Consider the following 25,132-nt stretch of genomic DNA (forward strand, 5'->3'; position numbering starts at 1 on the left):
GGAGAAGAAAGTTTGGGCACTCACTGCATGTGGTAGAAATACAGTAAAAGTGCATGTGCCCGTACCAGGTAGTTTGGATCTCTGCCTGACCCTCTCCACTCACCGTGGGAGAGTACTTACAGATGAGTATTGTTGATCTTCCCCAGAGAGGTTCTGTCTTTCAATGGGCACACTGCTAATCCCATGTACAGCTTTTCTCTGCGGTGGGTGGCAGCCTGGACAAAGCACAAGAGTGTCCGGGAGCATCACTCTGTCTACATACGTTTCTGCCTATACTTCCTTCTGTACGAGGGGAGAGCTTGCTCTTCTATAATCTGAAGCCCAGAGCCGATGCTGAATCACACTTGGAATAATTCAGGGGGTTTAGTAACTTCAAAATTAACCTCTGAGCCACACCAAGGAGGAGGGACTTAATGGTGTTTATTTTCTCATGTTTTTTTTTCTTTCAGAAAGCAGGAAGGAGCCTGAAAAAAAAAAAAAGATAAGTGCATTTAGCACTTCCCTTCTTGAACACCAAACCACAACATTACTGTGGACAAACAATGTATATCTTAAGATTTCTCTGGCTCGGATCTGTGTATCACCACTAGTACAGATGTTGACTTCGGCTGTCACCCAGATGGAGAGCTTTAAGTGTAAAGGTCATATATTTGTGACCATGTGTGTTAGAAAAATATCTAGCTAGCTTACCAAACTCATGGTGTCATGATAGATACTGTGGCTTAGGGTGAAGCTAAAGTATGAAAAATATTGTAATTAACAGTTTCAAAGAATTCATGAGCTATTTTAAAGAATTACACTAAAGAGCATTGGTGGTATGTGAATATAGCAAAGATGATAAAGGTAAGTAACCAAAGAGCAAAATTTGGGAGACACTGAATTGATTTGTCTTACATTAAGTGACAAAAATTTAGCAGCGTTTATGCGGTATGTCTTGACAGCTGATTTAATAAATCCAACTAATCACATTCTATTCCCTCTCTCCTACTTTGACTGGTTATAAATGCTTACCCCCTCAATTGTTTGACTTTACAAAGTATCAGCTTCATTTGGAAAAAAAATGCTTACTACGGTAAGCTCCACATGGACGTCTTCTCCCAATTTTCCTCTTCATTCAAGCATTCAGATTCAGCACTTATCTATAAAAGCACTCTCTTGTGATTATGCCTCGTCCTAACTTCCTGTTATCAGTAAGTCAGCCTTGCCTTTCCTAGTCTTCCTTTCTCTTCACCCACTCCCGAGTTGCATTCCTCTTGAAACTTCCATTTAGCAATTTATTTTCCTATCTGGCACTAAATGTACATTATTCTCCTCACCCTTGACATTCCTATCCACTCCTCTTCCTAGCTCTTTCTGCCTACTGCAACGCTTGGTGAAAGTAATGACAACAAAAATAGTTAGATGTAATTACTGGCTATTTTTATAAAATTAAGTGTAGCTTGCCCCTGCTGTATTCAAGGTATATTTTAACTAGATAATTGACATTGGCCCTCCGAAGTCAAAGTGCCCTCCATCTGCACTGCTGGATAAAACTAATATCAGCTTGTTCTCTTTTCCTTAGGTCTAAGGCAGGTTTCCAATCCTCCTTCTGTTCTGATAGCACAACAAAAATCAGAGGCATTTGGCAATCTCTCTCAAGAGCCTATAGCTGTTGTTGTTGTTGTTATTGTTGTTTGTTTGTTTGTTTGTTTTTTGAGAAATCCAGTGACTTTCTCCACTGGACTAAGAGACAATGGCTCTGTTTGGGACATGTTTATAAACAACTTAGATTGAGTCAGTTTTGCAGATGCAGAATTCAATTTTCCTCAGTTTTTATACCAGAAGCTGACCTTTGCTTGACCTCACCCCCCAATTTTGGAGCTATATCCTATTTGGAACCTAAATGAATTACTGGATTCTTCCATGCAGTTTTTCAGCATCTGTATTTCCAGGCCCTAATCTGTGACCTGAGACAGAGCCTTCCTGTCTCAGTCTGGTGCCCTGATGGAAAGTGATCTTTGCTAACAAGGTTTTCATTGATTAAAAGTTGTGACTCTAAAAGATAACACAGGATGTGTGGCTGGCTCAGTCAGTAGAGCATGCAACTCTTGATCTCAGGGTGGTAAGTCTGAGCCCCACGTTGGGCATAGAGAGTACTTAAAAACAATCTTAAAAAAATTAAAAAGATAACTCTTTCCCAATGAATGTGTGAATTTAAGAGTATTGTATGTCTGTTTCTATGGAAGTAAGAATAAGTGAACTGGAAATAGGGTTTATGTTGTTGCAAGAGGGAAAGGGTGAAGTCTCTGGAAGTACTGGAGGTATAACTGTGAGAGAAGAGGATGGACAAAATGAAGTATAGAAGTTACTTAAAGAGACAGGTGGGGAAATTTCCAGAAAAATGGGAAACTAACAGGGAGAGGAGGTTAGAAGGACGCTAGCAGAGTCTAGTGGGAGAAGTACATTAGCTTTATATAGAAAAATATCCAGAAAAAGCTTGTGAAGAGGAAGCAGCAGCTTAAATCGCTTCATCTGAACAGACTGAAGGGATCCTGAGATGAGAAATTTGGTGGAGTTAGGAAGGAATCCAAAGACAACTGCTCAAGCAGCCTCTGGAGGTTGCAGAGAGAAAGCGGTCTTCCGCTGGGACCAAGGCTGGTACTTGGTGGCTAGAACTGAGCTTAATGACCACCAGACCTGACAGTGAGTTTTGAGTAACAGTCTTTTAAAATTGGGTTTAATGAGTTAAAAAATCATCAATCTGTTTTTTGTTTTTATTTTTAAATTTAAAAAAATTTTAATGTGTATTTATTTTGAGAGAGAGAGAGAGAGTCTGAGCTTGAGCTGGGGAGGGGCAGAGAGAGGGAGACACAGAATCTAAAAGAGGCTCCAGGCTCCAGGCTCACAAGCCATGAGACCATGATGTGAGCCAAATTCGGATGCTTGACTGAGCCACCAGGGCTCCCCTTAAATTTTTTTTTAAGTTTAGTTATTTTTGAGGGAGAGAGAGATCATAAGCAGGGGAGGGGCAGAGAGGTAGGGAGACAGATTTGAAGCAGGCTCCAAGCTCTGAGCTGTCAGCACACAGTCCGTTGCAGAGCGCTAACTCATGGACTGTGAGATCATGACCTGAGCCAAAGTCAGATGCTTAATGGACTGGGCCACCCAGGCACCCCAAGTTCCTTTTGAATTCTTTTGTTTTGGATGGATAAAACTCCAAACACATTTTTCTTAGAGGTCTTCCCCTCAAAGACCAATTTTATGTTAAAATAGTTTTTTTTGTTGTTGTGGGTGGTGGTGGTTTCTTTTTAAAACAAAGCTACTGAGGGGAGCGCCTGGTTGGCTCAGGTAGGTAAGCTTCCAACTCTTGATTTCTGCTCAGGTCAAGATCTCAGGGTTCTTGAGATTGAGCCCTGGGTCGTCTTGGGATTCTGTCTCTCCTCTCTCTCTGCCCCTTCCTCGCTCTCTGTCTCTGTCTCTCAAAATAAATAAATAAATAAATAAATAAATAAATAAATAAATAAATAAATATTTGGGGGGGAAAAGGTGCTAATTGAATCCAGTGGGTATCATAGGCAGCAGAAAATTGTGATTTGGGGATATGGAAAAGGTCTAGAAGTTTACTGAAATGAAATGAGTTGGTGGTGGAATCAGACATCTGAGTGACAAAAGGAACACAGGACATATGGCACTGTGGTATCTCAGAAATGGGAGCCCCGTGTTAAGTGTCAGTAATAGATGGCACCTTGCTCAGGGACAGCCCTCAACCAGGTAAGACAAACCTGGGGATCCTATCTTGCCTCTTTGACGAGTGCCCTACCCGCCCCCTTGATTAGTGTAGTAGGCTAAAAACTCAGGGGGGCATCTGGATAAGGGTAGGAAAAAAAAATTGATCCATTATTGCAGGTAATAAGATGAGAATTTCCTAAACTTGCACTTGCCATTGGAAATGTAGGCAGAAGTTGACATTTGCACACATAAGCCTGAGGGAGTTTGTGGGGTGGGTATAGGTGATGGATAAGGCTTTTTTTGAGGAAGGAACAGCCACATGAAAGGCTATCAAACTTTGTTTTCCTTCTCTACCGTTTCTCTGTCCTGAGTTCACACGGCTTCTTCTCCTTCCCATGATGGCGTTAATGACTGCCAAGTCATCATCCCACTGCCAGGGAAATTGTGGAAAGGGAGCCACGCTATGCCCTAAAACCCTTAGTTTCTAAGGTAAATTAAGTGAGAATTCGTGTTCCCCTCCTGCCTCTTCTATCTTCCTTCCCAGGTGTTTTGTAGTTTTCTGAGGCTTTATTTCCATCAAGATGTCTCTGATTTCATCTCTAAATGTGTCCCGTCTCTGTGGAATGGCCCTGTTCAGACACCATATCCTCTCCGCCACACATCCATTAAGCATCTATTATACACACTCGGTGAATATTCATGGAGAAGAGCCTGTAAGTGGATGGGCCCTCCCTTTGTGTCTGCAGTTTCCTGGGCTTCTAAACACTCTCACCAGCCCACACTCATGTTAGCATTTCATTTAAAAATTAGTTGTATTTGGAGGTGTCTGGCTGGCTTAGTTGGTGAGGCATGGGACTCTAGATCGTGGGGTCGTGAGTTGGAGCCCCACATTGGGCATGGAGCCCAGTTAAAATTAGTTGTATTCTTTTCTTACCTACTTGGATGGCACCGGAAGTTTCTTCCTCCTAAGATCTGCCACAAGCGAGCCAATGTTCTCAACCTATTTCTCCTTGGAAGTTTCTGTCTTTCCTTGGATTTCAATGTCTTTGTTGCCTTGTGATATCAGCTTTTTGACAGGTTTAAGAAAAGGTATGATTATATTGATTATCCTGGTTTTTTTTCCCTCTTTTATTAGGGTGCAAACAATATTATTTCTAGTTCCCTACATCTTAGATAGAACTGGAATTGTGTTTACTTTTCATTATAATTGATTTGGGCTTATTGCAGGATAAGTATTCAGATATTTCTAAGAAGTAGTAACAAACATGAGACAAAAGACATGAAAATTCAGGTGTTATCTATAGATGTGATTATCAAAGCTGATAGAATATGATATTTTAGGGGAAAAATAAACTGGAACAAAAGAGCTAATGATTGCAGACACAGAATAAAATCATTGAACTACCTATAAAAAAATAATGTTTGGGGAGCCCAGGTGGCTCAGTTGGTTGAATGTCTGACTTCAGCTCAGGTCATGATCTCACATTTGTGAGTTCGAGCCCCATGTTGGGCTCTGGGCTGATAGCTCAGAGCCTGGAGCCTGCTTCATTCAGATTCTGTGTCTCCCTCTCTCTCTCTGCCCTCCCCTGCTCAAGCTCTCTCTAAAATGAATAAATGCTAATTTAAAAAAAATTAAAAAGATAATGTTTGTATATGGGTCTGTGTTTGATAGGAAGTAGACGGTTGAACAAAATAATACATTTTCTTTGTAGTCTATCATTCCATTTTTTAAAAATTAAAGTTTATTTTTGAAGAGAGATGGGGGAGGGGCAGAGACAGAGAGAGGGAGAGGGAGAATCTCAAGCAGGCTCTGTGCTGTCAGCACCGGAGCCCAATGCGGGGCTCACCCCCACAAACCACAAGCAAGATCATGACCTGAGCTGAAATCAACAGTTGGACGTCCAACTGACTGAGTCCCCCAGGTGCCCCAGTTATTCCAGATTTTAATCTAATTTCCAGCTATCTGTGGCTTTTAGTTAAGCAGAACTGTTTGTAGAGAATCATCTGAAAGTTTTCCCTCTCTCCTTTCTCGCCTAGTCAATATTGATACATTCTGGCTTTATCAGCAAAGAAAGAAATCACTATTTCTTTTCATTTTTTCCCTTTGGATTCCTTTAATTATATAAAGTGGTGCTGCTCCAAATAGCTAAAGACTAATTAAAAAAAAAAAACCAAAACAACAAATGATGATTCATTCATTTCCTCCACCAGAGCCATATCTCAGCCCAAGGGCTCAGGATGGCAGCAGCATGAGGTTAATTTTGGAATCACAGGCTGTTAGTTTCACTTATCATCTCTTCTGGGTGGGGAGCTCCCAGTGACTGCATATACAGAATGACAGACGAGAATTAGGCTTTCTATTTGGGAGGTGGGTATTTTGCGCAAAATTAAGGATGGTATACTTAGGGTGGATTGGGTTGAAATGAACCCCACTCTAAAAAGGCCCTTAAAATACACACACACACACACACACACACACACACACACACACACACACGCTGGATAACAAAGGCAGTATCCACCCTCAAGAACAAGGTAGCTTTTTTCTGGCAATAGCAGCATGGCATGATAATTAAAGTAATTAAGGCACGGACTCTGAGCTTAAATCCTGGCTGCATCCGCCACTAGCTGTGCAACCTTGAGAAGTGAATTAATCTCCCCAAGTTTTGGTTTCTTCTAATGTTATATAGCGGTTAATTGTCACAGCTCCCATTTGTCAAGTATATGCTATGCAGAGTATTTTTCACTTTTGTATTTGAGTGCATAAAATTCTTCATTTAGAACAGGTAAGTACATATACCTACCTGATTTATTTTTGATAGAACAAACTGGAAGAAGAGTTAAAAGAAAGTATTAAAACTTCAGAACAAAATGGGATGGAAAACACAGAAAAGAGAGTAAATGGGATCGATGAGACACAGTGACTGGGTTTAACACATGTAGCTGGAGTCCCAGGAGAAGAGAGAGACAGTGGGGAGAAGATCATTATTTGCCAGACACTGCGTTAAGGGCTTTACAGATATAATGCATTTAATCCTCCTAAAAACTCTGAGGTGTAGGTACTGTTCTTGCCACGTTCATTGTACAGTTGAGGAAATGCAGGTGCCTGTAAGTTAGGTAATTTGCCCAGGATCACATAGCTCATAGGTGGTAGAGCTGGGATATAAATGCAGTCTGGCTTCACAGTGCACATTCTAGACCTGTCCTATTCTGGGAACTTGATATATATTAACTTGTAAATTGCTCACCAAAACACCCTATAAGATAAGTACTCTCCTTATCCTCTTTCTATAGGTCAGAGATGGAGGCAGTTCTCCCGAGAGTACATAGCCAGCCGAGGGTCGAGCTGGATGCAATCCCAGGCAAGTCTGGCTCTAAAGCCAGTCATAATCATTTTACTCTATCATCCTTCAGGACAATACCTACACTGAGTTCCAGTGGGAATTAAACAGGACACTATATTTGAAGTACTTAGCCCAGTGCCTGACACACACACTCAGATGGCATTCCTACTACTACAGTTGTTACTTCTGCTACTACAACTACTACTACTGCTACTGCTACTGTTGCTAGGTGTAACCAGCTACCAATCTCTGATGGCTTGTTGCTTCCTAAGAACATGAGTCACAATTGCAGTGAGGTGGGAACAGCAGGAAGGTAGGAGATACTACCTGAACTATGACATCCTGTCTCTTGTTGTCTCTTCCTAGGAAGAGAGTGTTTGCTGCCCATGAATTTGGGAAATGCTTTAACCAATACATTACATAGCAGCATTGTTTGTTCCATCCAGTTCCACCAAATATCAAACAAGCAAAACATGTGATTATGTAAAACCCTCAGGAAAGTCTCTTGCAGGAAGAAGGCAAAAGCCTCCTAGACCTTTGTTCTGAGAAGCAGATGGGATTAGCAAACCATGACTATGGTCTACTGTTATTTAGCAGGGTACATTAAATTTTTCTGTGCTCCTTCCAAAGAATAAGCTCTATATGCACTGAGGAAGAAGAATATGTAAGACCTATAAATCCCCTAAATCTTCTTTGTTTACAAATCCTGCTTGCCTGGTATTTTGAGATACAATGTATAAATTTTATTCCTAGACTCTTTTTGCTTTTAAAATAAACTTTTATTTCTATCAGAGTAATTTTAAAAAGCAAAATAGTACTGAACTAGTAGGAGAGGCTAAGGTATTGTGACAAAGATACCCCCCCCATACAGTGGCTCAGGTGTTAGCCATTTTATTTCATGGCTCCTGCAATCCTTGGTTGTTTCAGATAGTTCTCAGCAATCCTTGACTTGTAGCTAGCTACCTCACTCCAGCTTCTGTCTCCACCTTCACATGACCTCCTCTCTGTGTGTCTGTGTTCTCTCCTCTTCTTTTTTAAAAATATTTTTAAAAAGGGGCAGAGAGAGAGAGGGAGACACAGAATCTGAAGCAGGCTCCAAGCTCTGAGCTGTCAGCACAGAGCCTGACGTGGGGCTTGAACCCCGAACTGTGAAATCATGACCTGAGCTGAAGTCGGACGCTTACCCGAATGAGCCACACAGGTGCCCTTGCCCTCTCCTCTTCTAACGACACTGGTAATTGGATGCAGAGCCCACTCTAATCCAGTACCATGTATTCTTACCTTACTTACATCTACAAGGATCCTATTTCCCAATAAGGTCACATTCTAAGGTTCTGGGTGGATGTGAATTTTTGGAGGGCATTTTTTAATCAAGTACAACATAGGTATTGGTACCTATGTCCTGGAACCAGGGTAGGATAGAGGGTCCATTAGATTTTCTTAATTTCTTATGTTAGCCCTTCTGTCTTCTTACCTCACCCTCAAGCCTGGGAACTTTAGTCCAGAGCCTCTTTGGTTTGGGGTCCGTGGTGTCTCAATGACATTTGTTTGGGTACAAGGCTGGGTGGAGGATGGTGTGAGTGGATGTGAAGTCACAAATATTATGAGGGTGAGAAGGGAACCGAGGGAGTCTAATCATTTTGTGTCGAGATTTTTCAGCCCATCCTTCTTTCAGCCCCAAATCGCACCTCTGTTAGTTGGTTTATGTTGGGCCTTTAACTTGAAGCCTTTCTTTGGTTTTAGGGTTAATTATATTTCATTCTCTTTAATATCCTCCTCCCTGCCCACCCAACCCCCCAGCTTCACCCCTAGCGAGCACCTAGTGTTTTGACCTAATCCATTCTGCTAAATCTGTTGCCACTTCTCTATACTTCACTATGGTTAGACACAGATGTTAAAAAATATGAGAAAAGTTGAGTTTATATAGGCTTATGAGAATCATATGAGATATTGTGTCTGAAAGCATACTAGGCATAGTAGGTAATTGTCATATAGTAAGAATTTGAAGGATATTACTTGAATCTGAATTTACTGTGAAAGAGGTTTCTTTTACAGAGCAAATTTTTCTGTAAATCTAGATGTTCACATGTTGAATTGGCATCAAGCAGGCTAATATTTAAAATGCTCCTCATGGGGTGTCTGGGTGGCTCAGTCGGTTCAGCGTCCAGCTTCAACTCAGGTCATGATCTCACGGTTCATGGGTTCGAGCCCAACATCGTGCTCTGTGCTGACAGCTAGCTCAGAGCCTGGACCCTGCTTCGGATTCTGTCTCCCCCTCTCTCTGTCTCTCCCCTGTTCATGCTCTGTCTCTCTCTGTCTCTCAAAAATACATAAATGTAAAAAACAAATGCTCCTCCTTGGGGGTCCCTGGGTGGCTTACTCTCTTAAGGGTCTGACTTCAGCCTGGGTCATGATCTCACAGTCTGAGTTCCAGCCTGAGCCCCACGTCGGGCTCTGTGCTGACAGGGAGAGCCGGCTTCAGATTCTCTGTCCCCTTCCCCTGTTCTTCCTCCACTCACTCTCTCTCTCAAAAATAAATAAACTTAAAATAATCCCCCTCTTTCACTTAGAAATATTTTCTTATAAAAAAAGATTTTTAATATGTTTTAAAGAATCTTCATTTTTGAATAATAGGATCAAATAAATTTTACAATATAAAATTGTCTTAAAAATACTTGTTTTTAAATATATGTTTTTAATTGAAATATAATTAAGTTATATTAGTTTCATATGTACAATATAATGATTCAACAATTCTGTACATTACTCAGTGCTCATAATAGTAAGTGTATTTATTCTGAAATGCCTTTATGTATTTCACCCATCTCCTCACCGACTTCCCCTCTGGCAACCACAAGTTTTGTTCTCTGTGTTTAAAAGTCTGGTTTTTTTGTTTTTTTCTTAATATGCTCATTTGTTTTGTTTTTTTACATTCAACAAATGAATGAAATCATATGCACTTTCTTTCTCTAACTTAATTCACCTAGCATTATACCCTCTAAGTCCATCCATGTTGTTGCAAAGGGCAAGATCTCATTCTTTTTATGGCTGAGTAATATTCCATTATATATATGTAATATATCTCACTATGTAATATGTATATCTAATATATATATATGTATGTCTCACTTCTTTTTAATCCATTCATCTATCAGTGGATACTTGGGTTGCTTCCATATCTTGGCTATTGTAAACAATGCTACAGTAAGCACAGATGTTCATATATCTTTTCAAATTAGTGTTTTTGTGTCCTTTGGGTAAATACCCAGTAATGGAATTACTGGCGCTTAAGGTATTTCCATTTTTAATTTTTTGAGGAACCTCCATACTTGTCTTCCACAGTGGCTGTACCACTTTGCATTCCCACCAACAGTGCATGAGGTTTCCTTTTTCTCCACATGTTTGCCAATGCTTGTTTCTTGTGTTTTTTATTTTTGCCATACTAACACGTGTGAGGTGAGATCTTATTGTGTGTGTGTGTTTTTAAGTTTCATTTATTTAAGTAATCTCTGTATCCCACATACGGCTTGAACTCATGATCACAAGATCAAGAGTTGCATGCTTCTCAGACTGAAGCAGCCAGGCACCCTTCACTGTGGTTTTGATTTGCATTTCCCTGATGATGAGTGATGCTGAGCATCTTTTCATTTGTCTGGTTGGGCATCTGTTTGTCTTCTTTGGAGAAATGTCTGTTCATGTCTTCTGTCCATTTTTTTAACTGGATTATTTGGGGGGTGGGGTTGGTGTTGTGTTGTATAAGTTTTTTATATATTTTGTATACTAATCCCTTATTGGATATACTGTTTGCAAATAACTTCTCCCATTCAGTAGGCTGTGTCTCAATTTTGTTGATTGTTTTCTTTGCTGTGCAGAAGCTTTTCATTTTGATATAGTACCAATAGCAGTTTGTTGCTTTTCTTTCCCTTGCCTCAGGAGATATATCTAGAAAAATGTTCCTATGGCCAATGTCAAAGAAATGACTTTGTATGTTTTCTTCTAGGAGTTTTATGGTTTTAGAGTTCACATTTGGTCTTTAATCTATTTTAAATTTATTTTTGTGTATGGTGTTAACACCTGGTCCAGTTTCATACTTTTGTTTATATCTCTCCAGTTTTCCTAACACCATTTGTTGAAGAAGCTGTCTTTTCACTATTGCATATTCTTGCCTCCTTTGTTGCAGATTAATTGCCATATAAATGTGAGTTTATTTCTGGGCTCTCTGTTCTGTTCTTTTGATATATGTGTCTATCTTTATGCCACTACCACACTGTTTTGATGACTACAACTTCATAGTATATCTTGAAATCTTTGTCCTTTCTCAAGATTGCTTTGATCATTTGGGGTCTTTTGTGGTTCCATACAAATTTTAGGGTTGTTTGTTTTAGTTCTGTGAAAAATCCTGTTGGTATTTTGATGGGGATTACTTTAAAGGAATTTTTTTAAATTTTTTTAATGTTTTTATTTATTTTTGATACAGAGAGAGACAGAGCATGAGAGGGGGAGGGGCAGAGAGAGAAGGAGACACAGAACCGGAAGCAGGCTCCAGGCTATGAGCTAGCTGTCAGCACAGAGCCCGACGCGGGGCTCGAACCCACGAATGTGAAATCTGACCCGAGCCGAAGTCGGAGGCTTAACCGACTGAGCCACCCAGGCGCCCCGGGATTACTTTAAATCTATAGGTTGCTTTGTGTAGTATGAATATTTTAACAATATTGGTGTTCTCAGTCCATGAGCGTGTAATAACTTTTCATTTGTGTTATCTTCAATTTTTCTCATCAGTGTTTTATAGTTTTCAGAGTACATGTCTTTCACCTTCTTGGTTAAATTTATTTGTAGGATAAATGCTTACTTTTAAGATTTAAAAAAAAGGTCCATTTTTAAGTAATTTCTGCATTCAACGTGGGGCTCAAACTCACAACCCCAGGATCAAGAGTCACACACTTTACCAACTGAGCCAGCAGGCAACTCCAATGCTTATGTTTAATGTGACCTTTAATAAATATAATCATTAAGAAACATATATTGCCTGGAAATTTTTATATGCAAATATAGCATTAAAAAGTTGTTCAGTATATTTAAGATTCCTAAGGAATCAACACATTTATATTTCCAATGAATATGGTTGTATAGAATGTGCTAATATTTTGAATATAACATTTTATTTAAAAATTATTTAAAAATGAATTAATTAAAATCTGAGAAGATAGTGTTTAAGAAATATACCAATAAAAATTAGTGTAGTCATTTGAAATCTTTTCATCAAACTCTCAGGCTTACTGATAATAATGTATTGCTATGTTATTAATGAAAAAATTGCTTCATATAAATTATAAATCAATTTGGCCTTTAATTAGAAAAACATTTGGGAACTTCTTTTTCTCTTTTGTACATTAGGTTTTAACATTTCATCTTGTAATCTTTCTTTAAAAAGGTTTTAGAGGAAATATTTGACTTTTAAAGTATAATTGATTAGATTTTTTCTCTCTCTCTCTGTATGGGCCAGATAATACTTTTATTCAACCGCATGATATAAATTTCTCTCAGAAAAATTTCGGCTGACTACTATGGGTTCATTAATCTTATATATTGAGGCTTCAGGTTTCATCTGAGAGCAGCAAGAATATATTTCAACGATTGTAGAGGAACTGTGCTGGCACTTGATGGCCTTGCATGTATCCACATAGGTCTTGTTAAGCAAGACTGAACAGCAGTTGATTTGGCGAAATGCTTGATTTTTTTCCCAGAACATGAACACATGGGAGGCTTATAAATTGTTGCTACGTGGTCATTCCCATTTACCCCTATATCTACAAGGAAGGATGTCATGAAGCTGTTTCTCATCACCTCCTGGGTTCTGATGAGGTATGAGGCTTTCTGAGTTGCCCCATGCCGCACTTAGGGCACACCTGCAGCTTATAAAACTATGTAGCTGCAACGTGACCTTGGCTTCTCAGCAACAGGGTGTCCCGTCATTTGTGTGGTGGTGGTCAGGCCTCTTCTGTTTCTGTATTGCCATGCCCAGGGGCCCCAGGGAGCCGACACCCATGGATACTCTTCCTTTTGCTGTCTATATAGGTAGGAAACTGAATCTAAGAAAGGGCTTGTTGTTTCTTTTCTGGCCAAATCTGTTAGTTGGACTTTACCTTGTGCTTGACAATAGTAAAATAGCTAATAACAAAGTTTGTTTATATATGTGTGTGCGTGTGTGTTTGTGTCTTAAGTACATCAGGAAAAGATGGATTATTCAATTAATCATTTTGGGGCAACTGGCTATTTAGAAAAAGTCTGTGTCTGTTCGTTCTTTCTTCTTTCTTTTCTTTCTCTCTTTCTTTTCTTTTTCTCTTTCTTTCTTTTCTTTTCTTTTCTTTCTTCTTTCTTTCCTTCCTTCCTTCCTTCCTTCCTTCCTTCCTTCCTTCCTTCCTTCCTTCCTTCTCCATTTCTTACAGTGTCTCCCTACCCAATTCAGAGAGATAAAATATTTAATTGAAAAAAAAAGAAATGAAAATGCTAATGGGAAAATGAATAAATTTTCAAAAATACTTTTGGAGATGAGAAGAACTTTTGTATGGTACAAGTACATACTTTATAGAACTATAGAATGATGATAAAGTTGACAACATAAAACATTGATATGAGAAAAACATACCATAAAAATACTTAAATGAAAAAAAGCAAACTAGGGAATATATTCTCAACATATATGACAGACAAAAGATGTTTCCATCATATGCAAAGAATTGTTATAAATCAGTGAGAAAAAGACTAAAGAGGAGAGGAACATTTTTCATTCACTCTCATAAATGGTCAATAAAAGAATTAAAGAAATTAAGCTTAAAATAGTAAGAAGATGATACCTTTCATCTATTAGATTGGCAAAGATTTAAAATAGTTGTAATACCCAGTGCTGGTCAGGGCATAGGGAAACAAGAAACACTCTTGAATAGTTGGTGGGAGTGTGAATTTGTGCAACCTTTGTTAGAGGACAGAATTTGGCAATCATTAAAAAATGTAACATGCATCTACCATTTGACCTAGACAGTTCCCTTCTAGGATGTACTTTTCAGGCATACACAAGAATGAGTAAAAAAGATGTTCGTTGTGGCATTGTTTGTAATAGCAAGAAAACAGGTAATAGCTTCATTGACTAGCAATAGGGGCTTGGTTAAAGTACGGTGGTCTGATATAAATGGAAAACTATGCAAAACATAAGATGTAAATCGACAATACTCATATGGAAAGGGTTCCAGATTTATTTTAAAATAAAAATGCAAATTGGCAGAACAGTATTGTATTATCTCATTTGCTTTAATCACTATACTGTACGTATATGCATAGCAAATTTATGCATGGTGTTGGAAGAAGCTGTTAATAATGGTAACCTCTATAGAGTGGACCTAGGAATAGGGGGGCTGGCCTGTTACTTTTCCATATTTTTAGAGATTATGTATATAATTTTATATTTACATATACATATTTTTCATGGTGCTAAATTATTTTTGTTTGACTGTACAACTGATTATTAGGTACACTCTAACACTAATGTGACCACTTCTTTTTTTTAGTATATATTCTGCCCAAGTGAGCATGAACACTTCTTAATCCCCACCTCCATTAACCATTAACACTACTGAGGTATAACTAATATGTTCTTTTTAGTGAAATATACAACATGGCTCATCTTCTAGCGTTGCTACAGATAAAGTCTGCAAACTTGAAGACTAACTTGTTCAATTTTGTTTTTAGTACTCATAAATCTCAACTTGGTTAGCTGCTGAAGAAAAAGGAAAACTTTTGAAAAAAGTGTTGTTTTTTCCTTTTTTGCTATGAGCATAGTTTATTTTTAAAAAGCTATTTAATATAAATTGCAAAAACTTACACCACATAAATACTATGTAATTTTCTAAATTTGCACAAATTCCTAAATATTTTTCCTAAATCACTATCTTCACATTTAAATTTCACTTTTTCTGTGAGTCAAACCACTAAGAATAAACGGAGGCTCAGCTTAATTTTATACACGATTGGAAGGAAAAAGGAGTTAAAAACATGGTCCATGTCCTCAAGTAGCTTACAATTTTCCAGTACAGCATTAAAAAAATAGTTATTCTCTGCCCTAAATCTAAGGACAGAGTGATTTCAGAACTAGGGGACATCCGTGTTGTAGGACATAGAGTTACTGGAAAAGGCCGCATCGGGCAGCGGGACTTGAACTGAAGTTTGGAAATGAGACAATTTAGAGAAGAGGGAAGCAGGAAGGTCATTTCAGCAATATACTGGCGCTCGCACAGGCACTGAAGCAAGAATGGGCTTGGCATTGTGGGGAAGTGCCCAGAGAGATGTCCCTGTCTGAACCGAGAGTATGTGGTAGGAAATAGGGTGGAGCTGGATTGTGGAGGGCTCTTGGTTCTCAGAAATGAGAAACTTTTTCTCACAATGAGAGGCTTGGCCTCGATACTCTAAGCAATGTAGATTCCTGAGAGGATGAGTAGTGATGTGATGAAAATAATTTTTGCACATATTAATCTGATAGCCATATATAAATATAAGATAGACTCAAGTAGGGTGAACTGTGGAAAAGAGAAAAGGTGAAAGTAGAGACAATGATTAAAATGGAAGGATTTAGTAATGGTGTAGATACAGGGGATGCAATATGGGAAAGTCACAAGTAGCTCTCATTTTCTCTAGCCTACAAGCCTAGAACTGGTAAAAATGCTCTAGGCAACACTGTTAATTGGTTGATGGAAGCTAGTGAGAATCAAATTTCTCCACTCTTTATGTACCTCCTTGGTATAATCTCTTCCTTTCAAATTCAGGAACATTCTATATACATTAAGATGTTTTTCCCAACCATTTCTTCTGTCATAGTTTTTTCCATTATATTTGTAAAGACCCAGCCCACAATTCCCCTTGATCACAGTGCTATTTAACTTCTATTTTAAAATCTGCTAAGCTTTCCTCTAACTTAATCCTTTTATTCTCTTTTCTTCTTATTTCTCAATATTATTTCAACTTCATTAAAACTCATGTTCCCAATTAGCTAAATACTTGAAGCCATTAGGGAGTTATCTCTGTACCAGCCCAACATAGCAACATGTGGAATAGAAGGTAATCATCAGAAACCATGAGAATCAATAATTAAATCGATGATGATGATAATAGTCAAAGATGTCCTCATGTTTTCCTCCAGTCTTATTTTGCTGAGATTTTCCTATTTTTGCTACCCCCTTATCTTAGAGAAACTGTATGAGTTGACATACTTAAGAATGAATAATCTTATGGTCTTTGTAGGGACACCTGGGTGGTTCAGTTGCTTGAGCGTCTGACTGTTGATTTTGTGGGACTGAGCCCCGCATTGGGCTCTGTGCTGAACGTGGAGCCTGCCTAAGATTTTCTGTCCTTCTCTCACACTTTCTCCATCTGCCCCTCTCCCATTAGTTCTTTCTCTCTCTCTCTCAAATAAAAAAAAAATTTAAAGGATGATCTTATAAACTTTGTAAAAATATCATATGCTATGTGACATGCAATGCTAAAACATAAAATCTTCTGAAGTTCATTCAGTGAAAATACTGGAAGGAAAATCTCTAGAAGGAGAAACCAAGTAAATGACCTTAATTCTTTCACCTCCATTTTCATTTTCCCTTGGGAAGATTCGTGCTGTCCTACTTTGAATTATGCTGGGCACCAAACTCTGGTCTAAATATGAACAAATAGTCTATTTTGCTTCTCCTTAGGACAGAAGAAATAGGTGGTCATTTTGAAAACTTCACTGAATAGTAAGAGTAAAAGTTTAAAAAACCTATAGCCAAAAAAAGGCATAAAAGATGTAAATTTTGATTGTGAACTAATTATAACCATACAACAACCTTGAAGGATTAGATCTACTTTGCAAGCCTGGTTTTCTTTACTTTCAACTTCCTGCTTTTATGTAATAGGTCATCTCATTTACCATCACAAAAGAGCTGTTTTTCTGACTTACTCCTTTTTTTTTAAAGTGTTTTTTAAATTTATTTATTTATTATTTTTAAATTTATTTTTAAGAGATAGAGAGAGACAGTGCCAGCAGGGGAGGGTCAGAGAGAGGGAGACACAGAATCCAAAGCAGGCAGCCTGATGTAGGGCTCGAACCCACAAACCATGAGATCATTACCTGAGCCGAAGTTGGACGCTTAACTGACTGAGCCACCCAGGCACCCGTTAAATTTATTTTTGAGAAAGAAACAGAGCGTGAGTAGGGGAGGAGCAGAGAAAGAGGGAGACAGAATCTGAAGCAGGCTTTAGGCTCTGAGCTGTCAGCATAGAGCCTGATGCAGGACTCAAACTCATGAATTGTGAATTCATGACCTGAGCCAAAGTTGGATGCTTAACCAACTGAGACACCCAGGTGCCCCATTCTTGGATCCAGATTTAGAAGCCTCGTTTAAATGTCTAAAACAAACTGAGATCTTCTCATGCAGTTCAAGTATATATCTTATCCATAGTGGATTATTGGAATTGTTATAATTCACACAATGAGTTATCCAAACCTTTTTGGCTGGGGTTAACAGATTGTGCTAAATTCTTGAGCATCTGTGAGGAAGTGATCTAAAGGTTGCCATCACCACCATCATCATCATCACAAAATGAACTTAATCATATCACTGTAATACATATACAGTAACAACAGAATAGTCCTCTTACAGAAACACATAGGGAATGAAGAAGGAAAAAGTATCAGTAATCCCAGAGGAGAAAGTTATGACCTCCTACACTCTGTTAGAAGAGTTTAATCATTTTTCCTTTTTTTCTAAAAAAAGGAAAAGGAAATTAAGTTAAAAAATAAATTAAAAGTAAAACAAAGGTGAGCTAGAATTTAGAAATGTGAAGTAATGTTTTATCAGTTCACCTAACCAGATACATTAAAATATTTTTCAATACTTGTGTTAATAATAAAAGCTAAAACCAAAAGGAAAAAATTTGGGCATTTTATTGATTGATTGATTGATTTATAAAGAAAGAGAGTGCAGGTGGGAGAGGGACAAAAAAGAGAGAGTCCCAAATTGGCTCTGCACTGTCAGTACAGAGACTGAGGTGGGACTTGAACTCATGAACCATGAATTCATGACCTGAGCCAAAATTGAGTCTGATGCTTAACCAACTGAGCCACCCAGGTGTCCCCCAAATTTCCTCATTTTACATGAAGAAAACCATATTGTTCTGCTTACATTTTTCTTTCAAGTGTCAAGATTTTAGTGGAGCCAAACATTGCCTGTCAATTGTTGGCTCATTAGAAGAGCTTATTGTTTTAAATTAAATTCGACATAAATACTCAGTGGGATACCAGACACTATGGTAGAGGGGAGTGAATAATAGTAAGGAGAAGGCATTTCATGTACTTCAGGGATTTCCAGGCCAGTGGGGAAGACAGAACAATTATTAGAACCATTACCTAGGAATGCATTTTTTAAGGTTTGAGAATGAGAAACTATAGTCATTTGCATGCATACTTATTATTTATGAACTCTGTTGGTATAAATGAGTTTATTCCTTAGAAACCCTCCCCTCTATACTATGTTGCTGTGGTGAGTTGAACTTTATAAAGAGTCTTCACTTATTTGCCATTATTAGCAGTACATTTAATCCAGAGGAAAAAAGCATTGAGTGAATGCTAATGATCTCAATATATAAATAAAAAATTGCATCATAATTAGACCACTGGATTTGCTTTCTTCTTTTGGAGTGCAATGATTCAAGGAGAACTTTTCTTAGATCAGTATTTTAGATCAGTCATGTTTGAATTAAAAATTCAGTCATGTATGAATTAAAAATTAAAATGCCAGCCAGCTGCAAATCTATGAGCAACTGTTGCACTAAGAAGCCTTTATTATTAGACATATTAGATACTGAAATTTTAAGTCATAACATTTTAGTAAAATACATAATGTGTAGTTTCCATTAATAAAATATTTAGTATAGAAATAGCAAAATATTTTTATACAAAGTAGTGGGTCTGTTATCATTTCCATTTGCAAAGGATGAAAACTGTCAATAAGACTTGTTTGCAAGAGCATCTTGGGTTTAATAGTTAGGAAGTAATAGAGAGGTCAAAAGAGCCGTTATGAAATAAATGAATATGTTTTCCCAGATGCCACTTGAGAGAGAACACTTTGGAAGATCCAGAGGAAATAAGAAACTAAATTGAGATTGCCAAGACTAAGAAAGCCACTTGTGGAGGCATAAACATAATCATCAAACACAGCTATTATAAAATCATGTTGGCCTCAAACTCACTCTGAAAGCAGACATTCTGTGGGCTTCTGTTCTAGGGAGTGAAATTGTCTGAGTTTTCTCACCCAGAGATCCATTGCTTAATTTGTTTCTCTCCCCCAAGGGCAGTTTGAGAGCTGTGATACTCTTTTCCACCCTCCCCACTTCTTTTAACCACCTAGTTCCATTTTCCATGTATATAGCACAGAATCCACCATAAAACTATTTTATCCTTCATTGAGTGCTCTCTGTGGGCAGCTCAGGGCTGAATAGGAATATAATGTCCCTGACTTCAAGGAATTTATAATCTATTTAAGGATGCAAGACATATATGCATAAAAGATACATTATAGGGCAGGTCAGGCAGTAAACAGATATTATCAAAGAGATGGTCTTTAATTGGACTTTAGGGACGGTGGAATGGACATTCTTGGTCTCGTAATCAATATTCATTACCGGCTTTCCCATTATTAACAGCAACCAGACTTTAACTTAGATAATATTCTCTACTTTAAGCTCATGTACTTTAAAGGAAGCTTATCCGACCTCAAGCTTTAAGAGTTGTGGTTGATTTAATCCAATCATTAGCACATTATTGTTCAGTTGGGGCTGTGAGTAGGGGATAGGAAGAGGAGTATATGACCCAATCAAGGTGAATTTCAGGAATCTTGTTTGGAATGCTGGGAAGAATCTCTTTCTTCCTCCAACAATAAGGTATATAGAGGTGAAGACTGGGACCACTAAAGCCATTGTTTCCCCAGTTGTAAGTTATCTTCAGGGCCCAGGGAATATCTGGGGGAGAGCACTGCCAGGAGAACTATAAAGAAACAGAAGAAGAGCCACTAGATCAAGCCAATCTGAAACGTGTTTTACCACTAGACCAATGTATTTTCTTATTAATTAGCCTAATGAAAGTTGGTCTTTTGTCTCATGTAGCTGAAAGCCTTCTGACTGAGATGGCTACATTGCCAGTAAGTAGAGTAAAGAGGCTTGGGTGTTCTGGGCCTAAGTGATATTGAAGAGATGCAAATAAGTCAGGAACCCCTTGAAGATAGAGAACAGACTGATACGTTTGGGGCAGAGGGTCTACAGAATGTCATAGTAAGGACAAGTGTTAAAAAAAGTGATTTGGAGGCAGATAGAAAAATTTAAAACTCAGTCTACAGATTTGGGACTTGTTTTTTAGGTTGGGACAATGAATGAGTTTTGATTGGGAAATATCAGAATAACAAATATTTATTGAGCACTTACAATGTGCCAAGCATTATACATGTATTACCTTACTTTATTATTGAAATCTTTAATGAGATGCTATCTCTTTTCTTGTTTGACAGATGAGGAAAATGCTTTAGTAACATGGTAATTGGCAGAGCTAAGATTAGAATACTTGCATTCTGACCTTAGTCCTGATACTGTAAACTATTGCTTTAGTGTGTCTCCTACATGTCATAATAAAAGTGATTTTTTTTAAGGTTAATCTGGGGATATCTGGGTGGTTCAGTTGGTTAAGTGTTTGATTCTTGATTCTTAATCTCAGGGTCTTAATCTCAGGGGCATGAGTTTAAGCCCCATGTTGGGTTCCATTCTGCACTGGGCATGAAACCTACTTAAAAAAAAAAAAAGTAAGATAAAATAAAAGGTTAATCTGGTAGCAGTGTGTGGAACAATTTGGAACAAAGAGTAGAATGGACTGAAGCAAGGGAAAATGGTCCTGGCACAAAGTTTTAGAGCTGAAGAGAACACAGTGATTATCTTTTCCAGTTCTACTCATTTTATAGAGGAATTTAGGGCTCGAAGATTGTGACACCTATGATAACACAACTAATTAGCGGTATACGGACTCCAAGTCCAGGATTTTTCTTCTACAACATGCCTAGGATGCTGCAATTATTTGAGTGGGATGTGATGATAACCTAAGGCAGAGTGGTGGTAGTGAGAAGAATTTAAGGGATATCTCAGAGATATTATAAAGAAATAATTGATAGTATGGAGGGTCTGATTAGATGTAAGAAAAACATAAGGAATAATCACAGATATTTTTGACATTTCTGCTCCAGAAGGTTTGGGGCGGGGGGGGAATGATGATCCAGTGACAAAAATGGAAGTCCGAAAGATCCTTTTTAAAATGTTTTTGTTGAGGACGGGGGTGGTGGATAAACTCTGTTTTTAGACATATTCAGTTTGAGGCAGTAGTAGAACCCTCAGGTATAAATGCTTTATAGACCGCTGAGTGTGAAGGACTAAAACTGGAGATACAATTTTATGTGCTTTTTTTTTTTTTAATGTAATCTCTACACCCAGTTTGGTGCTTGAACTCACCACCTGGAGATCAAGAGTCATATGCTCTACCAATTGAGCCAGCCAGGCACCCCTGGAGATACCATTTTAGTTATTAGTTTCATTGAGATCATAGTTGAAACCATAATTTTCTCATTAAATATAAAGTCCGAGTAAAGCAAAGTGAGGGCATTATTATTATTTAAATCTCCTGCATTCATCTGGGATCATTTCAGTTATTTGAAAAAACTTTAGGGGAACAAACTTTCAGCTACTTTGAAAAAAACTTTGGTAATGCTTCTTCTGGATTTGGATAAAAATCCTATAATCAGTGGTGAAGAGATGATAAGCAATAATATGCTTAAGGCTGTACCTTTTCATGGTCATCAACTCATTACACATCTGTATATTAAAAATCCTATTTATAAGGTAATTAATTCCTGTGTGTATATATCTTAACAGTGGGATGGCTGAAGTCCTTCCTTTTCACTTTTGGTACTGCTTCCATTTTATCAAAGCTTCTCATCTAAAGTTTTAGGGTAAAATCTGGATATATTCCAATCAACCCTATAACATCAATTCTTTTTAAGTCTACTTCCCCTACTTTTTGTGGCTGCACTAAGAAAGTAAAATTCACCACCTTCCTGGCACCATTTTCTTCCTTATGTTCTATAATGCAATTTTGATCTTTGAATCTGAAATAACATCATTTGCTCACTTTCACATTTCAGTGTATTTTCTTATATAAAAAATCACTTGAAATGTAAAGACCTAAAAACTAAGTTAATATCAACGAAAGTACAGAACAGTCAACATTCTTTTTCTGCTCACATAGTAAGTTATTTCTCTAATACCTATTTCACTCTTCCCCCATTACGTGTTAACCGTGTGGTTTGGGTGGGCCAGGTCTATCAGCTAAGTCAGGTCTCTCGCTGCAGTGATGAGTTCAGGTAGTCAGACCTAAGTCATCAGAGCATGGCTGCCCTGACCACAGGGATGAATGAGAAGTGCTCCAGTCAGCGTACAGTTTAGAACTTATGTTGGATGGGCATGGGAGCAGACCAGTTCAGATATGGAAAGGCCCCGTTTTTATCCGCCATAAGATGTGAGTGAAAGGAATCATTGTGAAGTCAACACCATGGACAGTGGAGTACATATTCAGAATGAAATGGAGTCCCTGATAAAACATAACTAGATTGCTGGTTTGCCCCATTCTGAAACCTTATCTACTTTTGAATTTTCTAGTTAAGTGAGACAAAAAAATGTCTTGTTTGTCAGTTTGTGTTGAATTTTCCTTTATACATAACTGAAAGCATCCTAAGAGGTAAAGCATTCTTTACCTCTTGGCAAACTGTCTCTTTGTTATGGGGAAAAGTCCTGAGATAGTCTCTGTCTTTAAACTTTTGTACTTGGTTTTTCTTTCTTGACTAAACTACTCATGGCAATTGCACAAGGCTTTAAAATGGAGCCCTGTTTATCCATTGTTTACATATGGGGAATGTGTCTGTTACCATTCTCACGGACTTACTTACAAATGAGCTCATTTTCTCATGGGTGTTTTGATCTTGAGACGTCATTTGGGATTTCCAATCCCTGGTGCTGTTTCTCAAAGGAAAATGATGTTGTTGAGCCTGCCAAGATTTCCTCACCTTCAGTGTGGTTTTCAAATGTTCCCATTTCTTAATTCCTTGACTGTTGGGTTAAAAAAATATATATATATATTAAACTACCTTACAAAATGTATATTTAAAAAAATAAAAAATAAAGACAATGGGATGCTTTTTATGTTGGTTACCTACAATACAGATACCTACCTGATCCTTTACCATGCTGTGCAATAGAAAGTTCTTCAAAGGTGGAAATGTTCTATCTTGGTACTATGCAAAATGCAGCCACCAGTCACAGATAGCTATTGAGCACTTAACATATGGCTACTCTAACTGCAAAACTGAATTTCTAATGTTATTTAATTTCAATTAATAAAATAAATTGATATAAATGTAAGTTTAAATAGCCATATTTGGCTATAGCTAGTGGCTACCATGTTGGACAGCACAGCTCTAGATAAACCTGAGACTATGACATGGTTAAGTAAAACAAATGGCAAAAGATGGCTGTGGCCAAACAAGTGTGCTTTTATGGTTATTTCTTATTTTGGGGAGGCAGTTCAACACTGATTTAATGAAATATTATACATCTAAATCAAATTAAGTGAGATTACTACTGGATTCTTGTGTGGACTCCTCTTTCCCTCACCTGTCACAGCTGATTGATCACCAAGTCCTATTCATTCTACATCTTAAAAATATCTTAAAGACATCCCCTCCTTTCCATCTCCAATACCATTGTTCAGGTTCTATGTGAACTTTACTCTTTCTTCCTTTCTTTTTTAATGTTTTTTTTTTTTAATTTTTTGGAAAGAGAGAGAGACAGCATGAGCAGGGGAGGGTCAGAGAGAGAGGGAGACACAGAATCCAAAAACAGGCTCCAGACTCTGAGCTTGCAGCACAGAGCCTGAAGTGGGGCTCAAGCCCACGAACTGTGAGATCATGACCTGAGCCGAAGTCAGATGCTTAACCAACTGAGCCACCCAAGTGCCCCGACCTTTTCTATTTCAATAGCTTCCTAATTTTTCTCTTTACCACCATTCTCACTTCTCTCCATTTCACTTCCTGTCTGTTAATAGAGTAACCTTCCCTACTTTAGGATACACTTCACACTTAAAATGTGGTCCATGGATTAGCAGTATAGGAAGCATCATGTGGAGCTCTCTAGAAGTGCATGATCTATCCCAAACTAACTGAATCAGAATCAGCATTTTAATGAAATCTACACAGGTGATTTTTATGCATGTTCAAGTTTGAGAAGCACTGTTGCAGTTTGAAGTCCAAACTCCTGACCATATCTTAGAGGTCCTGCTTTTAGCCTCATTTTCAGCAACTGTCCCTTCCCAACCTCTTGAAATCCACACTTCCAAGCCGTACAAAATAATTTGCAATCCCATGTTTCATCTTTGTTTTTCTGCCTAAATAAACTTTCTTTTAAAACCCATTTGAAAATTTTCTTTCTATAGTTTCTCATAAAAGTTAAATATATCTTCTTTGTACCCACACAGAATTATAGATACCTTTTTTAGCATGTACCTCAATGGACTACAGGAATTTGTGTCTCACATTAGATTGTGAAGTTCTTTTTTTTTTCCATAATAAATTATATTTATTTTTCATATTTTTTAACATATGCAATTATTTTCTATCCTTTACAATACAGTAGTTGCAATGACACTCAAAACAGAAAAGCAAAGTAAAAACTCAATACACCAACTTCTGTTTCATGTAATTAGACTTATACAGAAATTAGGAGGTTAAGTAACAACTAGTTAATCACCTAATTTCACAGCTATCTGAAGTGGCAATCGTTATATAGCAGCTTATCTATGATACATTCAAGATAAATGATACAATATATTACTTGTTCATAGGCTACAACACAGCCTGCTTAATACCTTTCCTTAAATTCCACCTCTATACTACAATATGCTTGAGGTCCATGCAAAAAAG

General features: G+C 37.8%; 1 long non-coding RNA gene across 1 annotated transcript in view; it reads right to left on the bottom strand.

The window, feature by feature from the left end:
• Positions 1–435: 435 nt before the first annotated feature.
• The window catches only part of LOC115279161, a 27,415-nt gene continuing 2,718 nt past the window's right edge, over positions 436–25,132 (bottom strand). The window contains exons 2-3 of the long non-coding RNA XR_003903254.1: positions 23,105–23,264; positions 436–464 (exon numbers count right to left, since the gene is read on the bottom strand). This is a non-coding gene — a long non-coding RNA (uncharacterized LOC115279161). The remainder of the gene's footprint in view (positions 465–23,104; positions 23,265–25,132) is intronic.

This window comes from Suricata suricatta, chromosome 15 (assembly GCF_006229205.1).
Source record: "Suricata suricatta isolate VVHF042 chromosome 15, meerkat_22Aug2017_6uvM2_HiC, whole genome shotgun sequence".
Classification (NCBI taxonomy): Eukaryota; Metazoa; Chordata; class Mammalia; order Carnivora; family Herpestidae; genus Suricata; species Suricata suricatta.